Source organism: Coenobita brevimanus, chromosome 18 (genome assembly GCF_032717465.1).
Source record: "Coenobita brevimanus isolate Jiangsu-jjx chromosome 18, ASM3271746v2, whole genome shotgun sequence".
In the NCBI taxonomy this organism is placed as follows: Eukaryota; Metazoa; Arthropoda; class Malacostraca; order Decapoda; family Coenobitidae; genus Coenobita; species Coenobita brevimanus.
The window spans coordinates 27378940-27406171 of record NC_136971.1 but is presented as its reverse complement, the minus strand read 5'-3'; positions in this window follow the sequence as shown (position 1 = coordinate 27406171).

Genomic DNA, 27232 nt, shown 5'->3' with positions numbered 1-27232 from the left:
TGGAGGGAATGTAAGAAAATGTTCTGGAAAAAGGTAAAGAGAGTTAGACAGGGTGACAAAGAAGTTAGTCGGAGAGTGAAAGATAAAAATGGTAGATTTCTATTGGAGAAGGGAGAAAAAGTGATCAGTTGGAGAGGACACTTTAACGAATTGTTGATTAGAGAGAATGAAAGTAATGCTAGTATAAGTGGCTGGGGAATGGCTGGGAGAAGGAGGGATGTGAGAAGAGAGGAAGAAATCAGTAGGATGGAAGTTGTGGAAACGATGAAGAAAGTCAAAATGGGGAATACCCCAGGAGTTGATGGAGTGTATGGTGAAATGCTGAAGCATGGGTAGATATACTGTAGTAATAGAATGGATGTGGAAGATGTGCAGATTGGCCTGGGAGTAAGGTAGAGTCCCGGAGGATTGGAAATCAGGTATAATTATTCCCCTGTACAAAGGAAAAGGGGAAAAAGAAGCATGAGGTAATCATAGGGGCATTTGCGTTCTTAATGTAATAAGGAATGTGTACGGTAGGATACTTATTGACAGAGTTAGGAAAATAACAGAGGAATTAGTTGGAGAAGAACAGGGAGGTTTTAGGAAGGGAAGAGGTTGTGTAGATCAAATATTCATTCTTAGATCTTTTGTGGAAAAGTTTCTAGAGAAGGGAAAGAAGTTGTATGCGGCCTTCATGGAATTGGAGAAAGCATATGACAGGGTGGAGAGACGAAGATTGTGGAAAGTATTAAGAATCTATGGAGTAGATGGGAAGTTGTTGCATGCCGTGATGAGTATGTACAGTATGAGGGTGCTAAGGCTGCAGTACGTGTGGATAGTGAACTGAGTGAATATTTCTGTTTGAAGGTTGGATTGAAACAAGGATGTGTCATGTCACATGGTTGTTCAATTTGTACATGGATGGAGTTATAAAAGAGATACAAGGTAGAGCAGTGGATGTTGTAGCGGCCCTAATGAGAGAGGGGAGTGTTTGGAAACTCCCTGTACTGTTGTTTGCAGATGATACTGCGTCATTAAGTGATGACAAAGGGGAGCTTCAAGGCTTGGTGGATGAGTTTGGGAGAGTATGTAAGAAACGGAATCTTAAGGAGAATGTAGTTAAGAGTGAAGTTATGGTCTTCGAAAGAGGTGAAGTCAGTGGATGTACAATGAAGTTGGATGAGGAGGAAATGGAAAATGTGAGTGAGTTTAAGTACTTGGGTAGTGTGAAGAGTAAGGATGGAAGATTAGAGGGTGAAGTGCTTGAAAGAGTACAACAAGGAAGAAGCGTTGCTGGTTCCTTGAAAGCAGTGATAAGAAACAGGGAAGTGAACATGGATGTGAATAAGTTACTACATGACAGTAATGTGATACCAACACTAACGTATGGAAGTGAAGCTTGGACCTTGTTGGAGGGACAGAAATCAAGAGTGAGAGCTGTGAAAATGAATTATTTGAGAGGAGCATGTGAACTCACATGGAGAGACAGATTGACATATGAGGAAGTGAAGGATCGTTGTGGTGTGGATGTGGATGTGATAGGAAGCAATAGGAGAAACACATTGTGGTGGTTTAGCCATGAGGAGAGAATGGAGAGTGAGAGACTAACGAGGTGAGTGTATGTGAGTGAGATGGAAGGGGGGCGAGGGAGGGGGAGGCCAAGGATGAGATGGAAGAATGGAGTGGAGAGGTATATGAGAGAGGGGGGTGTGAGCTGGGAGCAGGGCAGTGAAATGGCGGGAGACAGGGCGACATGGAGGCGATTTGTTTGTGGCCACCCCTTACGGGATGAACGCGTCTGGTAATAAATAGTATAATATTGCACCTTGGTATTGATACTGAGATCCAACATATACATTTGAGATATTCAGAAAAATCAAAGCGGCCGGCCCATGCCTGCAAATACTAAATAGGAAAGTACTTGGCCGATTTTGACCAAATATGATTGAAGTGTAGTAAGTCATGAGAGAACATGACCTACATAGTATGAATGACCTTGACCTTGATCTCAAGGTCACATGTCAAAATCCGTTAAAAATTTTGTGTCATGCCAAAAGTCCCATAGTATTAGGTGTACAATTATATATATATATATATATATATATATATATATATATATATATATATATATATATATATATATATATATATATATATATATATATATATATATATATATATATATATATATATATATATATATATATATATATATATATATATATATATATATATATATATATATATATATATATATTCATCTGGAATGTGGAGTTCTTTTAATGTTGCTTCAGCAATTTCAGAATTGTAGTTACTGTTACTATTATTATTATTATTATTATTATTTTTTTTTTTTACACACCACATTTTTGCAATGTATTTTCTGAAGCTGACTGGACAATCATTTTGCCACTAAACTTGTTAATCTTGCCACAGTGCTTTCCTAATATAGTGAGTTGCTGATATGTTTCTTATTATGTGTAATAAATATATTCCAGGTATTGCTTAAACAGTTGAAAGGCAAATTTCATGCATACGTTACATGCGGAGAAATGTTTTAGCAGTATGAGATTCAGCAGTGTATCACTAGAACCACAGTACGGTGTGTGTGTGTGTGTGTGTGTGTGTGTGTGTGTGTGTGTGTGTGTGTGTGTGTGTGTGTTTTATGCATCCGACTCTGGACCTAGGCTTAACAACCCATTCCCTGAGGCCAAGCTCTCCTTCTACATACCATACACCTCTACATGTCACCACATTGACATTAGCACCCACAGTCCATATTGAAAACATCCTAGGACTGTCTTACATTGGACTGGTGTGTTGGTACTTTCTAGGGGGAAAGGGGGTTACTATACCTGTATGTCACCTGGTCATAAGGTACATCAATCAAGTCTGCTTTAACGAAATTCAAATCCTTAAAGCTGTCCCCTGTCCTAGCCAGGATTCGAACCTGTACCCATTGGTACAGCAGATCACCTCTTTACTGACTTGGTGTGTGGATGTAGAGGGGGGGGGGCAGTGTATGGGAGAGGTGGGGATCGAATGTTTAGGAGCAGAGGGTCATTATGAGGGATATAGGGAGGGGAACTTGGAGAGTATATGGGCGCGGGGGGGGGGGTGGAGGGGTGAAGTGAGCTAGTGTCCACTACAGTGCCGGTAACGTGTGTCGGATTCGTGTTTTTGGACCATAACAACACAGCACCTCTTTCCCCACACATGCCAGACATTAACAAAACAAGCTTTACATAAATAATTTTTATAAACAGACAGACTCTACGTAGGCCTGTTCTAGCAGAAGACATTAGATTTATTGGAATCCTAACCCTCACCATTCAGTTCTACATGAAGCGGAGCCCCTGACTGTTAGTATGACTGTTATGATGAAGGACATACTTAACAAATCCGTTCTGTGGATGACAGCTAAGTCCTAAAGAACATAAGAACATAAGAAGAGAGGATAACTGCAGTAGGCCGGTTGGCCCATGCTAGGCAGCTCCTAGAAGAGTAACTGAACTACTAGAATGAGATAAGGATAGCAAAGAAGAAGGCTCTCCCCCGCTCTCCAAGCCCTCCAGCCGAAGCCGGCAGGAAAAAGTCAGAAAGAACACCACGCCGTATAGAAAAACTGGCGTGGACATTTTACAGGAAAGTGTGAAAGGAGAATAGAGACTATCACAGTGTAACCTGAAAAGAAATTTTTTTTGAATTAGTATTGGTTATAAGATTTTCTTTATTCAATATCCACCCCTTACTTGTCATATGTTTATCTAGCCTATGCTTGAAACTCTCAATGGAGGAGGCAGCAACTACTTTACTAGGTAGCTTATTCCATTCGTCTACTACTCTATTACCAAACCAATTTCTACCGATTTCCTTTCTGAAACGGAATTTTTCTAGTTTGAAACCATTATTTCTAGTTCTATCCTGTATGCTCACTTTAAGTACCTTGCTAATATCTCCCTCATTTATACCATTCATCCACTTAAACACCTCAATTAAGTCTCCCCTTACTCTACGCCTCTCTAGCGAATGCAGACTTAGTCTTTTCAGTCTGTCTTCATATGACAGGTTCCGGACGTCATGTATCATTTTAGTCATTCTTCTCTGTACATTTTCTAACGAATTAATATCCATTCTATAGTAAGGACACCAAATTGTACTGCGTAGTCTAAATGTGGCCTTACTAATGCTAGATAAAGTTTCAGTATTACTTTAGATGATCTATTGCTCACGCTTCTCGAAATAAATCCTAGGACCCTATTTGCTTTATTTCTCGCATTAATACACTGTTGCCTTGATTTAAGGTCGTTACTAATCATAACTCCTAGATCTCTGTCGCATACCGATTTGCTAATTTCTTTGTTATCTAAGCTGTATTTAGTATCTCCAATGGTCTTGCCTACGTTAAGTACTTTACATTTTTCAACGTTAAATTCCATTTGCCAGGTTTTAGACCATTTGGACAATGTATCGAGGTCTTTTTGTAAGTTATGGCAATCGTCAGACGAGTTAATGATACGCCCTATTTTTGTATCGTCGGCAAATTTGCTGATGCTGCTATTGACTCCTAAGTCTAGATCATATATATATATATATATATATGATAAATAATAAAGGACCGAGTATTGAACCCTGTGGTACACCGCTAGTTACTAATCCCCAGTCCGACTTAGTTCCATTTATTAATACTCTCTGCTTTCGTCCTTTCAGCCAGGATTCTATCCATTTTAAGATATCGCCGTCTATACCGTGTGCTCGAACCTTTCTAACTAACCTGTCGTGTGGGACCCTATCAAAAGCTTTACTAAAGTCCAGATAAATAACATCGTAAGCTTTATCGCTATCTACTGCCTCATAGACCTCCGAGTAGAATGACAACAAATTTGTGAGGCAGGATCGTCCTTGCCTGAATCCGTGCTGACTTTCGTTTATAAGATTAAATCTTTCTAAGTGTTCTCTAATCTTATTTGCCAAAATTGACTCTAACATTTTTCCTACTATTGACGTTAGACTTATCGGACGATAATTCGATGCAGCTGATTTATCACCCTTTTTAAAGATGGGCACTACGTTTGCGGTTTTCCACGCCTCTGGAACTTCTCCTGAACTTAAAGAGTCATAACGTTAAAAGTGGCTGACATAATTCTTCTTTGGTTTCTTTTATAATTTTTGCATATATATCGTCCGGACCTGGCGATTTTTGAGGTTTTAACTTATTAATTTCTTTCAATACGTCCTCCTTACTAATGGTTATTTTACTAAGAATATTTTCCGTATTCTCATGGTAAATATTTGCTGCTTGAGGGACCAGGCTTAGATTTTCCTTGGTGAATACTGATATGAAATAATTATTTAGGATGGAGCACATTTCTTTATCTTCACTGGTAATGTCACCTGATTCTGTTCTGACTCTCCCTAAACCAGTTATCGTGGAAGACAGATTTTTTCACAAACAATTTCTATTGGGCAGAAATTCCACTGTTAACCCATTCACTATGGTCCCATATTACTTTAGGTTATTCCTGTTAAATTCAGAAACAATTTTCCTTGCATACAGGAATTTTTTCACTAATGAAGGATTAAATGAACCCTTATAAAGCCCCCACTTCAAATACACTCTTCTGACTTGAAATTAATCTTTTGCTAACAAAAATAGCAGTAATAGTAGTAGTAGTAGTAGTAGTAGTAGTAGTAGTAGTAGTAGCAGCAGTAGTAGAAGTAGTAGTAGTAGTAGTAGTACTACTACTACTACTACTACTACTACTACTAATAATAATAATAATAATAATAACAACAATCACCATAATCATTATCATCCGGACCTCATTTCCCACCCTAGGGCAGGGGGAGGAGTACCAATGTCCAGACAGCCCAAATTTGCCCAATCCAATGGGCCACACTTCCATTCACTCATCATTCAAGCCCCCGGAATCCTGACTCCATCGGATACGTCAAAAACATTCACCACGTTTTGTAGCTTCACATAAACGTATCCGATAGAGTCAATCAGGACGCTGCCACGTTAAAAAAGAGTGCCAAATCCCTGATTATACACTTCTCACAACATTCATCCAGCCAACTCGATCTCTTGTCAGCTGCCTAGCCTCACCGACTTCCAAACCTCTCTTCCTCACACACTCATCCACCATGTCTCTCCATCTTCTTGGCCTACGTCGCCTCCTTCCTCCTTCAAGTTTGCTCAGACATACTTTTTTCACCACTATTTTTATCTATTCTCTCCACATGACCATAACACCTTCAGTACACTCTCCTCGATTCTGGTGTCCACCGACTTCATCATTCCACATCTTTCACGAATCATATTATTTCGTTTCCTATCCACCCTCTGTACTCCACATACATTCCTCAGCAGTCCCATCTCCACTGCTCTTACTCTTGACTTTTCATTTTCATGCCACACCATAGTCTCACACCCATATGTTAAAGTTGGCACAAGTACTCCCTCATGTAAGCCTCATGCAGCTGCAGCACTCAAGCCTCTGTTTCTTATCAAGGCCTTCATTGCACCAGCTGCTTTTCTTCCTTGTGTCATTCTACTTTCAACTTCTTTTGCACATTTTCCTCTCTTCTCTATCACTGTACCCAGGTATTTGAACTCTCACCAATTCCACTCTCTTTCCATTCACTGGGAGTCACCTTCTCTCTCAATAACCATCACTTTACTCTTCTCTCCATTTACTCTCAAGGCACGATGCTCACAAACATCAGCAAAACTCTGCACCAGCCTATCAAGTTCTTGTCAGATATTTGCAAGCAGTACAGTATAATCCACATACAACAAATTTGAGATATTCAATCCATCACCATTCATTACCAACGCCATCCCACTCTCCATTCCTCATGTTCTTATTTCCCTCATCACCCAATCCATATATATATTGAACAACCACGGGGACATCGCACAACCTTGTTGCACGCCCACACCAATCATGAACCAGTCACTTAGATACCCATTAACCATTACACATGCTTCATTACCACCATAAAAACTCTTGACGGCACCTAGCAGCTTACCATCTACATCGTGCATGCGCAAAACTTTCCATAATTCTTCTCTGTCCACTTTGTCATATAGTTTTCCAGATCCATGAATGCCATAAACACCTTATTGTCCTTCTCGCAAGCTTTCTCTGCTATATGTCTCACTGCAAATATTTGATCCACACATCCTCTGGCACTCCTAAAGCCACCCTGTTCATCAGTCACTAGGACTTCTGATATCTCTCTTACTTTCTCTATGATAATTCTTCCATATACCTTCCCTACCACACTCATTAAACTTATGGCACGATGATTCTTGCACTCACTTTGCTCACCTTTATTTTTGTACAAGGGTACAATCACAGCCTTTTTCCACTCTGCTGGCACAGTTTCATTCATCCATGCATTCTTACATATCTCCAACAAGCACTTCTTTCCACTCTCTCCACTACAGTTAAGCATCTCTTCATACACCTCATCAGCCCCAGCTGCTTTCCCATTTTTCAGCCGCTTCACAGCACTCTTTACCTGTGCTAGTGTCATGTCTCCTGGCACTGCATTCCTTCTCTGCACCCCCCCAAGACCAATCATGTTTACAACCGCACTGCTATCACTCTTCCCATTCATCAGGCTTTCAAAATATTCTTTCCATCTGGTCCTTACTTCATCCCTATGGGTTAATAATCTACCACCTACATCCTTAACACCATAACATTTCTTTCTGCTTTCACTTCTACAGTTCTGCAGCTTCTTTCAGAATAACTTCCTATTTTCAGAGTAGTTTTTATTTATTTTTCTTCCTAGATCATCATTTACCTCCTTTTTTCTCTTCACTAGTCTCTGTACGTGCTTCTTGCTCTCAATAAATTCAGTTTTTATTTCAAATGAACCCCTATCCTGTAACCACTTTAGCCACTTCTTCCTCTTTTCCTCCATCGCTCTCTTAACATCACCATCTCACCATGCCATACCTTTCTTCTTTGTTGTTACTTTTTCCACACCACACACCGCTTGAGCATTCCTAACTCAGCAATCCCAATATGCATTCCACAGTCTGTTCAGATCCCTTCCATTCCAATTCACTGATTCTAACTCCTCTTCTACTTTGCTCCTGTAATCATCTGCCATTTCTCTGATCCTCAGCTTCTCACCTTTCATTCCTTCTCCCTGACTGCTCCTCTCTCTCCTGATCCACATCACTCCTCTCAGTTTGATCTTGCATACTACAGTTATGATCTGACAGACTTACACATCGTCCTCTCACGGCCCTCGTATCAGCAACCATGCCTATCACCGACCTCTCTACGAGCACGTAATCAATCAGGCTTCTTTCAACATGATCCCCATTCCCTCTATATTTATGTGCATCTTTGTGTTTGATATATAAGATCCAAATGCACAACCCCCTCTCCTTACACATATCCTTTAGTCGATTCCCATTATCATTTTCTCCTGATACTCCATAACAACCCATTATGTCATCCTCAGGACCAGTGCCTACTCCTCTATTCATATCCCTCATTACGATCACTTTATAGCTCCTAGGCATTTCTCCCACTACTTCACCCAGCTAATTCCAAAACCCGTCTTTCTCTCTCTCATTCCTGTCGTCATACGGTGCATATGCTACAATCACTGCCATTTGAACTTGACATACATACACCTCGAGCTAACACATTCGTAGTCTCTCATTCCACTCTGCCACACCTCGTTCATCAACAAAGCAACTCCTGCTTTGCATCTTCCTTGCCTGTTCATTCCCAATCTTTCACATTTCACACCCTCCCACTCCTCTACTTCACACCCTTTCATCTTCGTTTCACACAATGCCATCACGGCATATCTCGCAGTCTTGAACACATTCACCACTTCCACCCTCTTGCTCTCCTAATTCACGTCTCTCGCATTCCACATGGCCATGCGAATCTGCCCATTTGGTTGGGGCCCTGGGCAGGTATTGGGCCCTACGAGGCTCTCTGAAACAACTGCCATGATTAAGTGATTCTGGATAGGGGAATCTGGGGAACACATAACCCTGCCAGAAACTCTGGTTATATGGTTTCCACCCAGCGTAGTAAATTGTTTCCTGGGTATAGGAAACCATTTGGCTTGCCACTCAGTGCAGAGATCATATGGCATCTCTACACTGAGTGAGTGGATGATGGGTGCCCCCATCCACCACAATAGTACAATAATAATAATAATAATAATTATGATCATTATTATAGGTAGGAGATGGGTGAGAGCTAGGAGAGTTAGGTGTGGCAGGGAGGTTTTGAAAGTAAGTGACTTTGATAAAATAGAGAATGATAGAGTATCAGGAGAAATTGAAAGATAAGTGGAACTCAGTGAAAGTCAGGAAAATGGCAGTGTGGAGGAGGAATGGCAGTTGTTTAAGAGTGCTGTGGTGGGACATGCGGAAGAGGTGTGTGGTGCGAGACGAGTGGGTGGTGGTGTAAGACAAGGAAGTGAATGGTGCTGCGAGGAAGTAAGTATGGCTGTGGCTGAGAAGAGATGTGCATATGAAGTGTGGCTGCAGAAGAAGGATGATGTGCCATATCAGAGGTATAAGGAAAAGAGGAATAGGGTGAGAAGGGCTGTGCGTGATGCTAAAATGGCAGCAGATGAGAGGTGGGGTGGGCGGTTGACTGAGAATTTTCAACAGAATAAGAAAATATTTTGGAAGGAGGTGAAAAGGATGCGAAAACGAGAGTCTGGGAAGGAAGAGCGAGTAAAAGCAGAGGATGGAAGGACATTAACTGAGATGGATGCAGTAGGAAAACATGGGCAGAGTATTTTGAAAGACTGTTAAACGTAGAGGAGGAAAGGGTGGCTGAGACTGTGGCGGATCGAAGGGTGCAAGGAATAAATGTGTTGGGAAAGTTGAATGATTCTTTGATCACGAAGGAGGAAGTGGAGAAGGCAGTAAAGGAGACGAAAACAGGGAAAGCTGCAGGTATGGATGGGTGTGCTGTGGAATGCCTGAAGGATGGTGAGTGACTATTGTTGACTGGTTAGTAAGATTGTTGAACGTGTGCTTTGTGAAATGTATGGTGCCAGTTGACTGGGCAAGTGCTTGTGCGGTCCCACTGTATAAAGGTAAGGGTGATAAGTATGAATGTACTAGCTTTAGGGGCATAAGTCTGTTGAGTGTTGTAGGTAAGGTGTATGGTAGGGTGTTAATTAACCCTGGAATAGTAGCGTTGTCAGCATCACGTGCCTACTAGCGATGTCCGGAATCCCGGACAAACTTTCGGAGTTGAAATATACATATAGGAATGGTACAGTTTATTTAAAAAAACAAAATCACTTAAATTAGATGCTAATCTTAACTCTAGGAACTATGAACTAAATGTAATTAACTAAAACATTATAAAAAAAATAAAACAAAAATTTTTTGAAATCTTTTCACCACTGCCAGCCACAGTGTTGCCTGATGGTGATGACTTGTGCCACACAAGAAGTCCAGACGTCCCCCGATATGCTCCAGCCTCTCTAGACAAAATTCGACATATTACAGTATATGTTTCGTAGGCACACTCACAAGGTCCTATTGTAATAGCATTGTACGGAATACCGGACAATTGGCTACAGCAGATGAGAAAAAAAAAAAACGGGAGCAACACGAACACACCTCACACACACAGGACACAGTACAAACTGAAATGTCATAGCAGCTGAGCGCCGTAGGCCTTAGAACGTCTCCTCCACAACGCAAAAGTAGGCCTAAATTCGGAATCCTGGACGACTTTACTGAACTAGGGTTAAGAGAGTTAGAGAGGATACAGAGGGAGTGATTGGTGATGAGCAGTGTGGCTTTAGGAGAGGGAGGGGATGCGTGGATCAGGTATTCGCTGTGAGATAGGTGTGTGAAAAGTATTTAGCGAATGGTAAGGATGTGTTCTGGGCGTTCGTGGATTTAGAGAAAGCGTATGATAGAATTGATAGGGAGGCTTTGTGGACTGTTTTAAGATTGTATGGACTTGATGGTAGGTTACTAAAAGAAGTGAAAAGTTTTTATGTAAATAGTAGAGTATGTGTAAGAGTGGGAAATACTGTGAGTGATTGGTTTCCCGTGAGAGTGGGGCTACGGCAAGGAAGTATAATGTCGCCTTGGTTGTTTAATATTTATGTGGATGGTGTTGTAAGGGAGGTGAATGCAAGAGAGTTAGGTGGAGGTCTGACTCTGGCGAATGTTGATGGTAGAGAGTGGAATCTGAAGCAGCTTCTGTTTGTGGAAGATACTGCACTGGCGGCTGATTCAGAGGGGAGATTGAGACAGTTGGTAGAGGAGTTTGGAAGGGTGTGTGAAATGAGGAAATTGAAAGTAAATGAGAATAAGAGTAAAGTGATAAAGTGTACGGGGTTGGTAGGTGGTAGGAGGATGAATATAGTTTTGAATGGTGAGTTGCTTGAGGAGGTTGAGTGTTTTAAGTATTTAGGATCACATGTTGCTATGGATGGAAGAATAGATGCAGAACTGAAGTTTAGAATCAATGAAGTAGGAAAGGTGCTGGGAGGATTGAAAAAGGTGTTTAAATGTTGTTCACTTAGAATGGATGTAAAAAGAAGGCTGTATGAGGGTGTTGTGGTACCGACTGCATTATATGGGACTGAAACATGGATTATGGGTGTAGCAGAGAGGAAAAGTTTGAATGTAATGGAGATGAGGTGTCTGAGGAGTATGTGTGGAGTGACGCGTATGGATCGAGTGCGAAATGATGAAATGTGAAGGAGAACTGGAGTTGTTCGGGAGATGGCTGATCGAGTTGAGCAGAGGGTGTTGCGATGGTTTGGGAATATGGAGAGAATGGATAATGGGCAATTGGTGAAAAAGATAACTTGATCTGATGTGAGAGGTGTAAGGCTGAGAGGAAGAACGCGAATAGGATGGATGGACAGTGTGAAGAGAGTGCTGGATGTGAGAGGGATGTCTTTTGAGCAAGGAAGAGTGGCTATGCGTGACTGAAGTGAATGGAGAGAAACTGTGAATGAATAAATGATGACACAGCCCTGAGGGGATATTCTCCTGAATTTGTCTGATCAGCTGATCAGGTCAGGTATGGGTAAGGGGATGGGTCTACTACTCGTATGATGTGGCAGGGGTAAACCAGCTCTGCTGTCAGGCCCTGATGCGGATGTCACTGACTGCACTGCGCAGTTGACCCTTGTGTGGTGTGGTGTGGCGAGGATCTGCCCCTTCTCCCCTTTGGGACTAAGATGCGAATGAATGTGTTTGAGTGAATGAGTAAATTGGGAGTGTGTTGCCCCTGTCTCGGCTACCTCCCTTTCCTTGGGGAAAGCAGCCTAGGTATATAGATTGACAGATTGATTATTATTATTAGTAGTAGTAGTAGTAGTAGTAGTAGAATAATCATCATCATCGTCATCCTCCTCATCATCAATATTATTAATTTATCATTCTTTTTCTTCTTCTTCTTCTAACTGAAAGATCTGCACGGCGAGGTGAGCCAGACACCACAACCGCAGGAGGAGAGTACGGGGCGGCAATACCCACCCCACTAGGAGGTGACAGGGAGGCTGGTTTACCTGTCACGTCTTCCAGTCAAGAGCGTCATAACTCCCTCGCACCCCGATGCCCCTCTTCTCCACAGCCAGACCACACAGCAGTGTGCAGGAAAAACACACTACACTCCAGCAGATGGAACGCTCATCAGAATCGGGTTGGGACTTGCAAAGGCAAGCTCCCAAGTGGACCCTCAGACACCGAGTCCCCTGGACTGGTCTCCTTTTTGACAGAAGACTCAGGAGGAACCTCAAGGGCTGCTATCCCCCAGGAGGAGCGGTGGACATGCCGCCACCATCCACCAAAGCTGTCTCCAGGGCAGGAGCCCCAGACCCAAGGGCCGGAGAGCAATCTCCATCGGCGTTGTGACAATAGCTGGGAGTATCCATCAGGCACCTTCTCCCTGCCCTTGAAAAGATAGTTGGAGAGCAGTCTCCGTCAGCACTGTGGCAATAGCCGGGCGTATCCATCAGGCACCTTCTCCCCGTCGTCAGGAACTAGGCCCGAGAGCAGCCCCTGTCTGAGCTGTGGCAGTACCCGGGTGTATCCATCGGGCGCCTTCTCCCTGCCTCCAACACAATAGCTAGAATGCAGCCTCTGTCTAAGCTGTGGCAATAGTCGGGTGTATCCATTGGGTGCCTACTCCCCACTATCAGGATCTGTAGCAGCAGGCAGGTTGGCTGCAGGCCGCTCTCCCCCTGCCCATAACTGGGCTCCTGCAGAGCGCGGCACCCCCCGCCCTGACCGCCACCTCAGTGGCAAAGTGAGGTGCCCCTCGCCCTGCCCCATGATATCCGAAGGTGACTCTTGCTCCTTTTCAGGGGAACCTCCAGAGACGAAAGCGGGTGAGACATCCCCGAGGGACAGTGTCCTGTTGGTGTAGCCCCAGGTGTTGTCAGACTCCCCCAGGATGGGAGGCGGCAAGTCGCCCCTGATGGCCTCCTCCAGACGGAGTGACTGAAACCCCCAGAAACGGCAGGCCTCCCCCGTTGCCTGTTGCAGCAGCCAAGCCACCCCAGATGTCGGCGGCCGCAGCCCCTCCCTGACGGCTGCCCCCGAGGGGCACGATAGCTGGGCATCCAGAGCGCCGCCCCCACCACGCCTGACCCCAGCCCCGGGCCTCCCCAGGTCCTCTCCAAGAACCCCGACAACAACGAAGGGCTGGCACTGAGCTGCGCGCCCGTTGGCTCTCTACGGTCCCAGCCCCAAGAGCCCAGCCCCCTGTCAGGCCGTAGTAGCTAGGGAGACGCCCCACACAGAACCGGCCCATTCTTCCTGGACTCGTGGCAACCCAACAGACTACCTGCCTCTATACTACTCACCGGACAGCCCTCCTACGCCAGGCCGCCACGTGGAACTCCCGTCATAGCGGGCCCTGTCTTCCCCTCCGTCAGAAACAGTGAGTAATCGATCCTCCCTTTATATTACCCAAGTGTGACCAGCGCCCGCTCCATAGTGGACCCTCCCCATGATCCCTCCCCAAAGAACGGGTAACTCTTGCCCATTGTGCTCACCTCCTCCTTGTGAATTCTAGTGTACCATATTACTCAAAGTGCTGTTACGAGGAGTGCTCGACATACCCGCACGGGTCAGTTCCCCCCCCCTACCATGACCAATATTTCCCCAGTGTCACCTTCCCCACAGAACAGCAGACGTCAGTGTAACCCGCACCCATGGACTCCCACTAACTCCCCTCCCTTTCTCAATTCCTACGAGGGTACACCCACCCTAGCCTCATTAACCCCCCCCCCGTGACTGCCAGTGTGAGACCATATATATATATATATATATAACTTTTTCAGTGTCTCAGTTACACAGAGAGTAGGCCAGCATGCTCTCCAGTACAAATTTCTCTATCTTCACCAAACTGCATGCACAGTACACACTACACTTCCTATTCAAAAATCAACAAAAATGGCGTCTACTAATCAAGACTCGGAGTCCCCAGGGGGGGGGGACCATAAATACCCCCGCCATCTGCCCCTCTCCCGGTGACGACTCGAGGTGCCTGGAACCACTGTCTGACTCTCTTCTTCATTTCTGCAACATTCGCGGCCTTTCATCTAACTTTCGCTCTGTTGAGCACCACCTCTCCTCCTCTAAACCTCACCTTCTTTTTCTAACGGAGACTCAGCTGTTTGAGGCAACCGACAGCAAACCCTTTTCTGTATCCTCCTACTTTCTCTATACTCATTTCAAAGCCAAAGGTGGCTGTTGTGTATACATACGCAACGATTTATCTTGCTCTCGTGTTCCTGAACTTGATTCTTCTGAATTCTCCACACTCTGGCTTCGGCTTTCCTGTCATTCTCTGACTAAATATATCTGTGCTGTTTACTTATCCCCTAATTCTACTGACTATCAAAAATTCTTCGACTATCTTACTTCTACAATGGAACACATTCTGTCCATTTCTCCTTTCTCTGAAATCTCCATTCTTGGAGATTTCAATGTTCACCACCACCTTTGGCTCTCCTCTCCTTTCACGGATCCACCTGGTGAACAAGCCTACATCTTTTCTATCCTTAATGACCTAGAGCAGCTTGTACAGCATCCTACCCGTATCCCTGACCGCCTTGGAGAGAGCTCCAACATACTTGACCTCTTCCTCACAACTAATCCTTCTGCTTACTCTGTTAATCTTTTCTCTCCGTTGGGCTCCGCCGATCACAACCTTATTACCTTAACCTGTCCTATCACTCCAGTGCGGCCTGTGGACCCTCCAGGGAAACGTCGTCTGTGGCATTTTGGAGCCGCGAACTGGGGGGCCCTCAGGCAGTACTTCTTTGATTTTCCCTGGAATGATTATTGCTTCCATGGCCGTGAGCCATCTGAGTGTGCCTTGCGCATTACGGAGGTTATTCTCTCGGGCATGGAAGCATACATTCCTTTCTCATATCCTCTGACTAACGCAAGAAAGCCTTGGTTTAATCACGCTTGTTCTAATGCTGTCCGCAACAAGGAGAAGGCCTACAAAAGGTACCGGAGCCAACCCACCCCTGAATCACATCATCTTTACGTTTCTGCCCGGAACCTTGCTAAGTATGTTCTTCGCTCTACTAAAAATAATTTCATCCATACTAAATGCTCTCAACTCTCCAACTCGAATTCTTCCCGCTCCTTCTGGCACCTTGCCAAAAATCTTTCTAACAACTTTACCTCATCATCCTTCCCTCCTCTTTTCTACTCTGATGGTTCTGTAGCTATTTCTTCTACTGATAAAGCAGATCTCTTCGCACAGACTTTCTCCTCCAGTTCCACCTTAGACGATTCCGGTGCTGTTCCTCCATCACTTCTCCCCTCTGACTTCCTCATGGCTGACATTCAAATTTCTTCAGTTGATGTATTTTCTGCCATCACTGGCCTCAGTACTAACAAGGCATATGGGCCTGATGGGGTCCCTCCTGTTGTTCTCAAGAACTGTGCTTCTGTGCTTACACCCTGCCTAGGCAAACTCTTTCGCCTTTGTCTGTCAACTTGTACCTTTCCTTCTTGCTGGAAGTTTGCTCTCATTCAGCCAGTCCCAAAGAAGGGTGACCACTCCCAACCCTCCAACTATCGTCCAATTGCTTTAACGTCCTGTATTTCAAAAGTTTTCGAGTCAATTCTTAATAGAAAAATTTTAAGGCATCTTTCCTATCACAACCTTCTTTCTGATCGTCAGTATGGGTTCCGTCAGGGACGCTTCACTGGCGATCTTCTCACCTACCTTTCAGACTCCTGGTCATCCTCCTTTCGGGACTTTGGCGAAAGCTTTGCCATTGCACTTGACATCTCAAAGGCTTTCGATGGAGTCTGGCATAAATCTTTAATTTCCAAACTGCCCTCCTATGGTTTCTATCCTTCTATCTGTGCCTTCATCGCTAGCTTCCTTTCTGGTCGTTCTATAGCCGCTGTTGTAGACGGCCATCGTTCTTCTCCTAGACCTATCAACAGTGGTGTTCCTCAGGGCTCTGTCCTATCACCAACTCTCTTCCTTTTATTCATCAAGATCTTCTAAGCTGTACATCTAACCCTATCCACTCATACGCTGATGACTCCACCCTTCACCTTTCCATTCGGTTCCCGCAACGCCCATCTCAACAGTTACTTCAAGAAACAAGGGATGAGGGTATGGCACACCTAATGTCTGACATGGCTCGTATCGCTGACTGGGGTAAAAATAATATGGTTGTCTTTAATGCATCTAAGACTCAGTTCTTACACCTATCAACCCGACAAAATCTTCCACAGGTATACCCATTAATGTTTAATAATTTTCAGCTTAATCCTGCATCATCCTTGAACATGCTTGGGGTTTCATTTACTCGGGACTTATCTTGGAAAGACCATATTACATCTCTTGTAAAATCTGCTTCCAAGAGATTGGGTGTGCTAAGCCGACTCCGCTCTTTCTTTACCCCTGCACAAATGTTGACTCTATACAGAGGTTTTATCCGCCCCTGTGTGGAGTACAACTCTCATGTGTGGGGAGGCTCCCCAAATACAGCTCTTCTCAATAGGGTGGAGTCAAAGGCTTTTCGTCTCATTAACTCTTCTCCTCTTACTGACTCCCTTCAACCTCTGTCTCTTCGCCGCACTGTTGCATCTTTATCTCTTTTCTATCGCTACTTTAATGGTCACTGCTCCTCTGAACTGTGTTTGCATTCCTCCACCTCTACGACGGGCGCGTGGCACCCGTCTGGCAGCAAACTCTCATCCCTTTTCTGTCCAACTCTCTAATGCAAGAGTTAACCGTTACTCCCAGTCTTTCATTTATGCAACAGGTCAGCTCTGGAACTGTCTCCCTCTATCTGTTTTTCCTGCTGCCTATGATCTCCAGTCTTTCAAATGCAGTGTGTCCAGGCATCTCAAAATGATCGGAACTTGAATTTGGCTCTCTATTGTATTTTGTTTTTCTCTTGGAGGGAACTGTTACTGCGGGCCATGGCCTTTGGTTCCTTCTTCCTCGCATAAAAATATATATATATATATATATATATATATATATATATATATATATATATATATATATATATATTGAAACATGGAATATGGGTGTAGCAGAGAGGAAAAGTTTGAATGTAATGGAGATGAGGTGTCTGAGGAGTATGTGTGGAGTGACGCGTATGGATCGGGTGCGAAATGATGACGTGCGAAGGAGAACTGGAGTTTTTCGGGAGATGGCTGGTAGAGTTGAGCAGAGGGTGTTGCGATGGTTTGGGCATATGGAGAGAATGGATAATGAGCGATTGGTGAAAAAGATAACTAGATCTGATGTGAGAGGTGTAAGGCTGAGAGGAAGACCACGAATAGGATGGATGGACAGTGTGAAGAGAGCGCTGGATGCGAGAGGGATGTCTGTTGAGCAAGGAAGAGTGGCTGTGCGTGACAGAAATAAATGGAGAGAAATTGTGAATAAATAAGTGATGACACAGCCCTGAGGGGATATTCTCCCGCATTTGGTCTGATCAGCTAGTCAGGTCAGGTGCGGGTAAGGGGATGGGTCTGTTATGATGTGGCAGGGGTAAACCAGTTCTGCTGTCGGGCCCTGCTGCGGATGTCACTCATTGCATTGCGCAGTTGACCCTTGTGCGGTGTGGTGCGGTGAGGATCTGTCCGTTCTCCCCTTTGGGACTAAGATGTGAATGAATGTGTTTGAATGGATGAGTAAATGGAGAGTGTGTCGTCCTGTCTCGGCTACCTCCCTTTCCTTCGGGGAAGCAGCCTAGGTATATATATATATATATATATATATATATATATATATATATATATATATATATATTCTCTTATATATGACGCAGTATGGACTAAGTTAGCTAGGGCTTCATATATGTGATGCATTTTCATTCATTTCATTTCATTTTTAAAGGCTCCAACTTGCTTGCATGCGTCGGCCTTGGTCACCTAATGGTGGCTTTCCACGCTGCACGATCCATTGCAGCCCCCCTGTTCAGTCCCTTAACCCTGAGGTCACACTTAATGACCTCGTTCCATGTCTTTCTCGGTCTACCCCTCATAACCTCATCCCCAATATTAACATTTCTCACCTTCCTCACCGAATTATCATCCCCCATCCTCTCCACATATTATATTAGCTAGGCTTTCGTCTCTGTGACGCGGACACCTAGGCTTATGGTTAAGTATATATATTGTCATCTCTAGTGTGCTGGAGACACTGAGCTCTGTTGTATATCTATGTGTCACATGTCATGTGCCAGAATATTTCTGTGGAATACTCATTGTGATACTGTATGGACATATTGTAAAATTACTCTGGTGCAATCCCGTATTGGACGAGCTGACCTAGGAATTGAGAGTGATCCTTGCAACTGCTATATTGTACCATTGTATTCATCTGCCTTTGATCACGGAATAGTGTATGTATGCATTCTTATTTTATAGGACTACATAATGGATAGATAGATAAATAGATAGATAGAGAGACAGATAGAAGCAGGAAGTCAAATGATGAGAAAGTGTTGTGTCTGCGAGAATCTAGCAGCGCTAAACATGCTTACACGGAGGAAAGCTGACGACAGCGGCCAGTAAGGAGATGATGCAGTTAGCTGTCAGCAGTCCTCTCGTGAGAAAGATCCGGTTGCCATGAGGAACATACGTGACACATCCTTACTACACCAGATTTTAGGAAAGAGAGTTTAGAAGGAGACAAGCGACCCTAGAGAGAGGTCGAGACGGAGATTAGCCTTAGAACAGGAAGAGAGAGAGAGATAGCGAGACAGGGAGGTAGCTACCCAGGACTTATACTATTATACCTGTTTAATATTTCCAAGACAAATAAAAATAGTCCCATACTATTCTTTACCTCTCCCGTCACTACATGACATCTGGTGGGGAAACTACTACAAGATATAAAAGCCGCTCGACCACAAGTCTAAAATATACTTCTCTACAAGTAACTACAAAGTCTTTATGACATTTGGTGGCAGCGGTGGGATACGAACCTCGTCTACGAATCAACATTAAATTCTTACAAAATATCAAGATTGAAAAGAACCAACAATATCAGCTCCTGCCCCCTCCGTCTCCCAGATCATTACGCTGATGCAGAGGTCAAGAGATCACTCGACGCCTTGCAAGTAGCTTAACGACAAACCAGCAAATCTGCGGACATCGTCTCCGAATTAAAAGCAAATTTCTACAAAAGCAACCGAGACTACAAGGTTAGCTTCAGTTCTACAAAGTCTACAGCCATCTACAATCAACTACAGCCATCTACAATCAACTACAATTAACAACTCTACGTCGTCTGTATAATCTTCTACACGCACCTACAAGTAGCGGCAGTCTTCATCCCACAACGAGTAAATCACTAGAGAAAGGACCGAGAAAACTTCCACATAGAATAAAGGGAACAAACAAACGAAGAGTGAGACACGACTCACAACTCATCTTCACTCAAGTTACTCATCGCTACTCATTCACTCACCACAGCTACCAGTGTGGGAAGCCGACGTCACCATGTGCTGAGATGACATCACAACGCGAGTCTGCCATGCCAAGCAACGTGTGACTGACACCAGGCACTTCTCACCCACTACTCATTACTCATTATTAACATAGCTCCTACTCATATTCACTTATTTTCACAGTTAAGTTGGAAATTCGACGTTCTATGTTGAGGTTTGCCTGGGACAGCCGTTAACCACTACAAATACCAGGCCATGGAGTTTCCTGAGTAATATCGTCCATCAACACACCACTAGAATTATCAAGAGATCTTCAATCAAACCTGTATTTTCTTCCGAGATCGACTTTTGTATCGACACACCTCTACGATCTGTATCAAGTGGGTAAAATTATACTTGCTCATTTCTTCTCAGTGCTAAAATTAGCTATATTCAACTTATTTAATCATCTAGTTTGCTAGGACATAAATAAACAAGAGGCGTATTTCATAACATCATATCTTAATGACAGGAATATTTTCGCCACCACCCACGTTAATACCAGATGACACACAAATTGCCACAACATCAGACTCACAATTAAGAGACAGCCCACCCATTGTACAACCCACACCACACGTTATAGATAAGGAAACAAATACGGGAGTTTCGGATGATGAGTGGGAAACCCCTTCAGACGTTGAGAGTATCGACTTTGCGGCTGCCTTGAATACGTATGCCAATATACTTAACAGGGTTCACCGGTCCGGTCATACATATTCTACCATTCCCTCACATAACGATAAACTCGTACAAGTTGAATTAACAGGGCAATCATTAAATATGAATCAAGAACCAAATACTGCTGATCTAAAAACCACACCTCACGTTTTTGTGTATCACGAGGATAAGACTGCCCCAAAATTCTCTGGCACAGACAAGGATCGCATTGATGTCATTTCATTAATCAGTCAGTGCGAACAAATGTTCATCAAGCGCCACATACTAGATGAACAAGAGAAAATTGCTATTTTTTCATCTTGCATAAGCCAGGAAAGATGTCCAGCAAGCAATTTATTGCGCTCCGATAAGCTACATCGTGCTAGGACATATGATGAATTTAAAACTGAATTTCTGAAGAAATTTTCTGGAGGTATGAACTTCTTGCCAGGTATAATTCCAGAATTACATAAAATTGTAGATCTTGTAAGGGAGCACACTACAAACCATGTGCTCAGTGAAATAACTGCTGATGTCTCCACAATCAAGAGAACCCTATTAGCTACTCTGGAGAATTCTAAGTGGATAACAGATGATGGAAAGATGTCCCCAGACCTCGTCGTGGACATCATTGGTTATGTAGCTGCCTTGTGTAAATTACCTGATAGAACCCTTAAGATCGCCAAAACAATCGCGTACATCCCTGGAATGTGCTTACTAGACTTAATGAACGAGGTAGAGATGCAGTGCAGTAAAGCAGGTGTGGTCGACACACATGCACATTCTGGTAGAATCAGGGTACCTGAGACAGTATCAGCTGTGAAAACATCAACACCGACCCCAAACAGAGAACAAAATCGATCGCGACCTGAAATGAGGCAGCCCAAACAAACAAAGACGCCTAGACCTCGTTCCCACACGCCTTCCTACAGGCAGTTTCATAAGTTTTCGCGCAGCCCGAGCAGGTCTCGCGCCATAAACAACACTTTTTATGGGAAATCACCTCGTAGGTCACAGTCAAGGGATAGGTCCATTCTGTGTCATTACTGTGCAAAACCAGGACACACAAGGTATGAATGCTTTATCAAGGCAAAAGAGGATAATCAAAAGACACAAGGATTTGGTCCTTACTGTAGGCATCATAGATACCAAGGGCACTGGACTAGTGATTGCAAAACAGTAGAAAAAATTGTGTCTATGTTCAAATCGGGGGAAGACCAAGTCATGACAAAAAACGAACAAACGTAAAGAAGAACAAGGTTAAACTTCACATAGGAGGCATGTTGGGAAATGAGTGTATCTTGATACCAGCTGTATGTGAGGATCAAAACGTTTCCTTATTTTTAGATACAGGCTCTCCAGTGAACTTAATAACACATGAAGAACTAAATAGAATTCTTAAAAATAAAAAGAAAGTAACTTTTCTGGATGAAGCTGATTTAGAATTAAACACAGTAGATGGTCAAGAGATTACAGTAAAAGGTATGATAAGATTAAATCTCAGTTTCACAGAAACTACAAGACCATTCTCTGCATTGTTCTATATCGTTGAAAACTTAGCAATTAAAGCTCATATGTTACTGGGCTTAAGATCCATGAGAACTGAGAACATAACTATACTCCCACAAATGAATGGAATAGACTTTGATAATGAATTTATAGAGGAAATACTTTCAGAGCCCTCACCGATTGGTAGAAGAGAGCCAAAAAGAATTGGTAATATTAAAGGCTTTAACAAACATACACAAACAGATGAGTGTATAGATCCACTTATACCAGCAACCCCATCCTCCAGAATTAGTGACCCAGCTAACAGTACTGATTTATCAATTTTTCCAGCCCATCTCACTAATGATTTGGTTATACCACCTAATTCATACATGAAGGTTACCATAAAGAGCAAATTACGGAATAGTACTGTTCTTGTCTTAGAAGAATTATGTAAAGTAAAAGGATTGTCAGTAGAAAACGCATTATGTCATACGAACGACGAAGGACTAACTCAGATATTCATTATTAATCACATGAATGGGGAAGTTCAGTTGAAGAAGGGAACTTGCATAGTTAATATTGAAAAATGTTTCGCCCCTGTGAAGGAAATAAATATTGGTGGAGTAACAAGTGAGATCAAATCTACGGATAGAGAAAGAATAAAAGAGAATTTAATTCACTCAGGTGAATTTGACGAAGAAAATGATTTGTTAACCATGCTGGAAACACACAGGGACACCGTAGCATTGCCCGGAGAACAATTAGGGTGTACTAACTTGATTAATCACATGATTAATGTGCACCCAGAAACACCACCAATTTTCGTACCAGCTTATCGCATACCACACTCCCAACGTACACTTGCAAATCAGTATATCGATGAAATGTTAAAGCTTGGAATTATTGAGCCTTCAGTTTCTCCGTGGAACGCTCCCCTTTTCTTTGTGCCCAAGAGAAATGGAGAAATGCGTGCGGTAGTAGATTACCGTAAACTAAATAATCACACAATCCCTGACAGATTTCCCATGCCATTGCTAAGTGATGTTCTACAGAATATTGGTCCTGAGAATAATATATTCTCGACCATCGATCTCCTAAACGGATACTATCAGATTCCGGTATCTCAGGAGTCACGTAAATACACTGCCTTTTCAACAAACAGAGGCCATTATCAATATACAAGAATGCCAATGGGACTGAGGACAGCCCCCGGTACGTTCCAGCGTCTAATGAATTACGTATTGTCCGGAATTTTAGGACAAGGAATATTTGTTTATCTTGACGATATTATTATCGCAACGAAGAATATTAAGGATCATCTCAGGAAATTAGACTTACTCTTACAAAAGCTTAGTGATGCTGGATTAAAAATTAAACTTTCTAAATGCAAATTTAGTTTGCTTATATAGAAAGACTTGCGACGCCGATGCGAACTCTGGACTTCAAGATGTTTCACAATCACATATCACCAAGGAAGTGGATGAAATGGTGAAGTTAGCGAAATGGAAACTAGAACAGGCGAAGTCAACTATGCTCGTCATGATCCAAGATCTCCCATCTTATGGAACAGAGGTGCTGAGCGACAGGAACAACATCACACGTAGCCTACTCGCCAAAAGCGCGGTTTGTTCGATCTGGGCGGCGCAATTCTTGGGAACATCTTTGGATTGGCTACAGAGGATGACCTTAAAGAAATAAACAAAAAATTTAATAAGATAGCTCAGGTACTAACATACCAAGATAAATTCATCACAGGACAGAACTCGGCAATGAAAACAATTGTGAAAAATCTGAAACAAGCAGAAAACGTAGCTCTCGAGAGTATAGATAAAATAAATGACTTGGAGGGCAACGTTACTCTTTTCCAGCACTTCTCCATCATCACAGAACATATTGACACGATTCTACTACAATTAGAGAACACTAGAGATCATTTCAGGGCACTTATGCAAGGAATTTCGAATGCTGGTGATGGCAAGATCACAAATGACTTACTCCCAGTTCATGAGCTACGTCAGATAGTTAGTCAAGGCATACATAAACATAAATTGAAGCCATTGTTCCGCAGTAGGGAATTTATGCAATATTACCCGTACTTGGAAGCAACACTAACACCAACATCAGTGATAGTTCATGTACCATTCATCACGGAAGACCTGTTCACAGTATACCAAATACACCCCTTCCCCTATAGAAACAACAACACTTTAGTCATCATCAACATCAACACAGACACCGAACTCATCATGGTCTCCAAGAGACGAGACACTGTCACTTTCGCAAGTGAGTCAACGATTGAGCGAAAGTGCCGCACATCCTTACATGCTGTTCATCTTTGTCCTGCGTACATTTTCACGTTTCAGCCTACTGATACGGTCCCTTGTGAAATGGCTATCATCAGCAATAACAATATTCATCATCATTGCAACTTCACTTTTGCTCCAGATAAACTTGTACACCATCAACGCATTGGACACTCGCAGTTTTTTTATTTCCCTCATAACACATCAGTTTACATAGTCTGTCCAGATATACCACCATCTCATACATCAGCCTCAGGATTATACATAGCACCAGACTACTGTGCGGTATTTACACCATCCATGTCTACTTTTTCCACCATCAATCACTACGCCATTATCAACCATACACACAAACATTTCCACCCACTGCCTGATATGAACTTAAACATGAGCACAAGTATTAAGCTGACTTCACCTAAGTTTGAAACTATGCAGCTAATCAATGAAACAATGAAGCCCTGGGAAGATTTGAGTTTGAGTATGTTCAACCCATATTATGTGTATAGCCAAGCACCTTCTGTCTTTATAATTATCTGCATTGTAGTTGCAGTATTGCTGTTGGCCATGCACAGAATGCATGCAAGAATTGCTAATTTGGAGTCATTGTTTAGTGGGGGGAGAGTTAACATCACAGTTAACCACCCTGAATGAAGTGTATATATTTTGTATATAGTATTAATTATATATAAAAAAAAAAAATAATAATAATAATAATAATAACACAAAGAAGAATGACCCATATATGACAAACCAGTACCATTATCTTTGAATGAAATATTAATAACTCTTACAATAATCTTAATTTTAAACTATTTTTATTCTTGCATGTATGCATTTCACTATAATAACCCAAGTACATACTGTATTACAGTTAAATAATTTACTTTAATGCATTTATTCCAATATGTATTCAACTTTTTAAAAATGTAATATTACTGAATAATCACTATTTACTATGAATAATATATGTATACAATATTCATACAATTATGTTACTTTACAATATTATGTATTTCACTTAATTAGCTTATAAGTTCATTATAATGTGTATGTAGTATGTATTAATATATTATAACTATTAAATGTCGATGGTACGCCATTTTCGCGCGGCCGAGCAAATATAGGACTACATAATGGATAGATAGATAAATAGATAGATAGAGAGACAGATAGAAGCAGGAAGTCAAATGATGAGAAGGTGTTGTGTCTGCGAGAATCGAGCAGCGCTAAACATGCTTACACGGAGGAAAGCTGACGACAGCGGCCAGTAAGGAGATGATGCAGTTAGCTGTTAGCAGTCCTCTCGTGAGAAAGATCCGGTTGCCATGAGGAACATACGTGACACATCCTTACTACACCAGATTTTAGGAAAGAGAGTTTAGAAGGAGACAAGCGACCCTAGAGAGAGGTCGAGACGGAGATTAGCCTTAGAACAGGAAGAGAGAGAGAGATAGCGAGACAGGGAGGTAGCTACCCAGGACTTATACTATTATACCTGTTTAATATTTCCAAGACAAATAAAAATAGTCCCATACTATTCTTTACCTCTCCCGTCACTACATGACATCTGGTGGGGAAACTACTACAAGATATAAAAGCCGCTCGACCACAAGTCTAAAATATACTTCTCTACAAGTAACTACAAAGTCTTTATGACAATTTAACAGGTAAGTGTACTGTTGAACCCAAGGTGTTTGTGTTTTTCCCTTCCTGGCTAACCTTGACCCGGTCTGGAACAAAGAACCCCACACTGCACCGTACCTAGGATCGAAAGTCAGAATCTAGAATACGCTGCATAACAATTATTATTACCATTACTATTAATATTATTATTATTAATGTTAGTATTATTAAAATCGTCATTAGTGCTACTATTATCATTTTTATTAAATATAATTTCAGGATGATACACTAGCCCTAAGAAAGAGGCCTTGTACTCCCCAAGTCACTATGGGCCCACAAGATGTGAGAGCACCACATTATAGTGTCGTTTCGTTTCGAACTCTCAAATCCCGACCCACTGCAGTGCGACGATGTAAAAAAAAAAAAAAAAGAAAAAAAAAAAGCCAAACTTTTCTTCCCTGTAACCTGTATCACTGTCCAATTGATCTCAAAATTGAAATTACTCATCCCTTTCTTGTCCCTCGAGCCTTCCAACAAGTTTGTTCAAAAGCGCATCAAAACTGCTTCAGTTAACCACGCCATTGAAATATGACATAACCGATAAGACTTTTATTTTTTCTTTTTAACCAAAGAACTGAACACTTGTTCCTGTGATGATCCTTTAGCACTGTATTAAATAATTTTTTTCATAATCTACCTAATAAACAGACAGACAGAAATACAACTCAGATCAAACACATCGCTGTTGCTCTTTAGCTTGTGGGTGCTATAAACTTGTTTTCGTGTGGCAGGAATAAAGTTAAAGTGTGTTCATCTATCTACATCCAGATGCCTCACTCCCCGAGGGGGTTTGCCACTAACAAAAAGACAGATATTAAATATATATATATATATATATATATATATATATATATATATATATATATATATATATATACTGGACAAAATAAGTTAGGGATCATGGACTATGTCAGTGATTCAAACTAAACCTTTGTACGTACATGGCAGAATATATGAAACGCAAACGCTGACATCATTTTTCATCAATAGTTAATCAGAACTTCCGAATTCATTTATTGATTTGTTGGTCATAGTGCACAAAAAAACATGTCACTGAATGACGTGAAGATCTCTGGCATGAAAGACAACTTGACCTTCACAGAACATGTCCAAAACTGACCCAGAGGCTCATC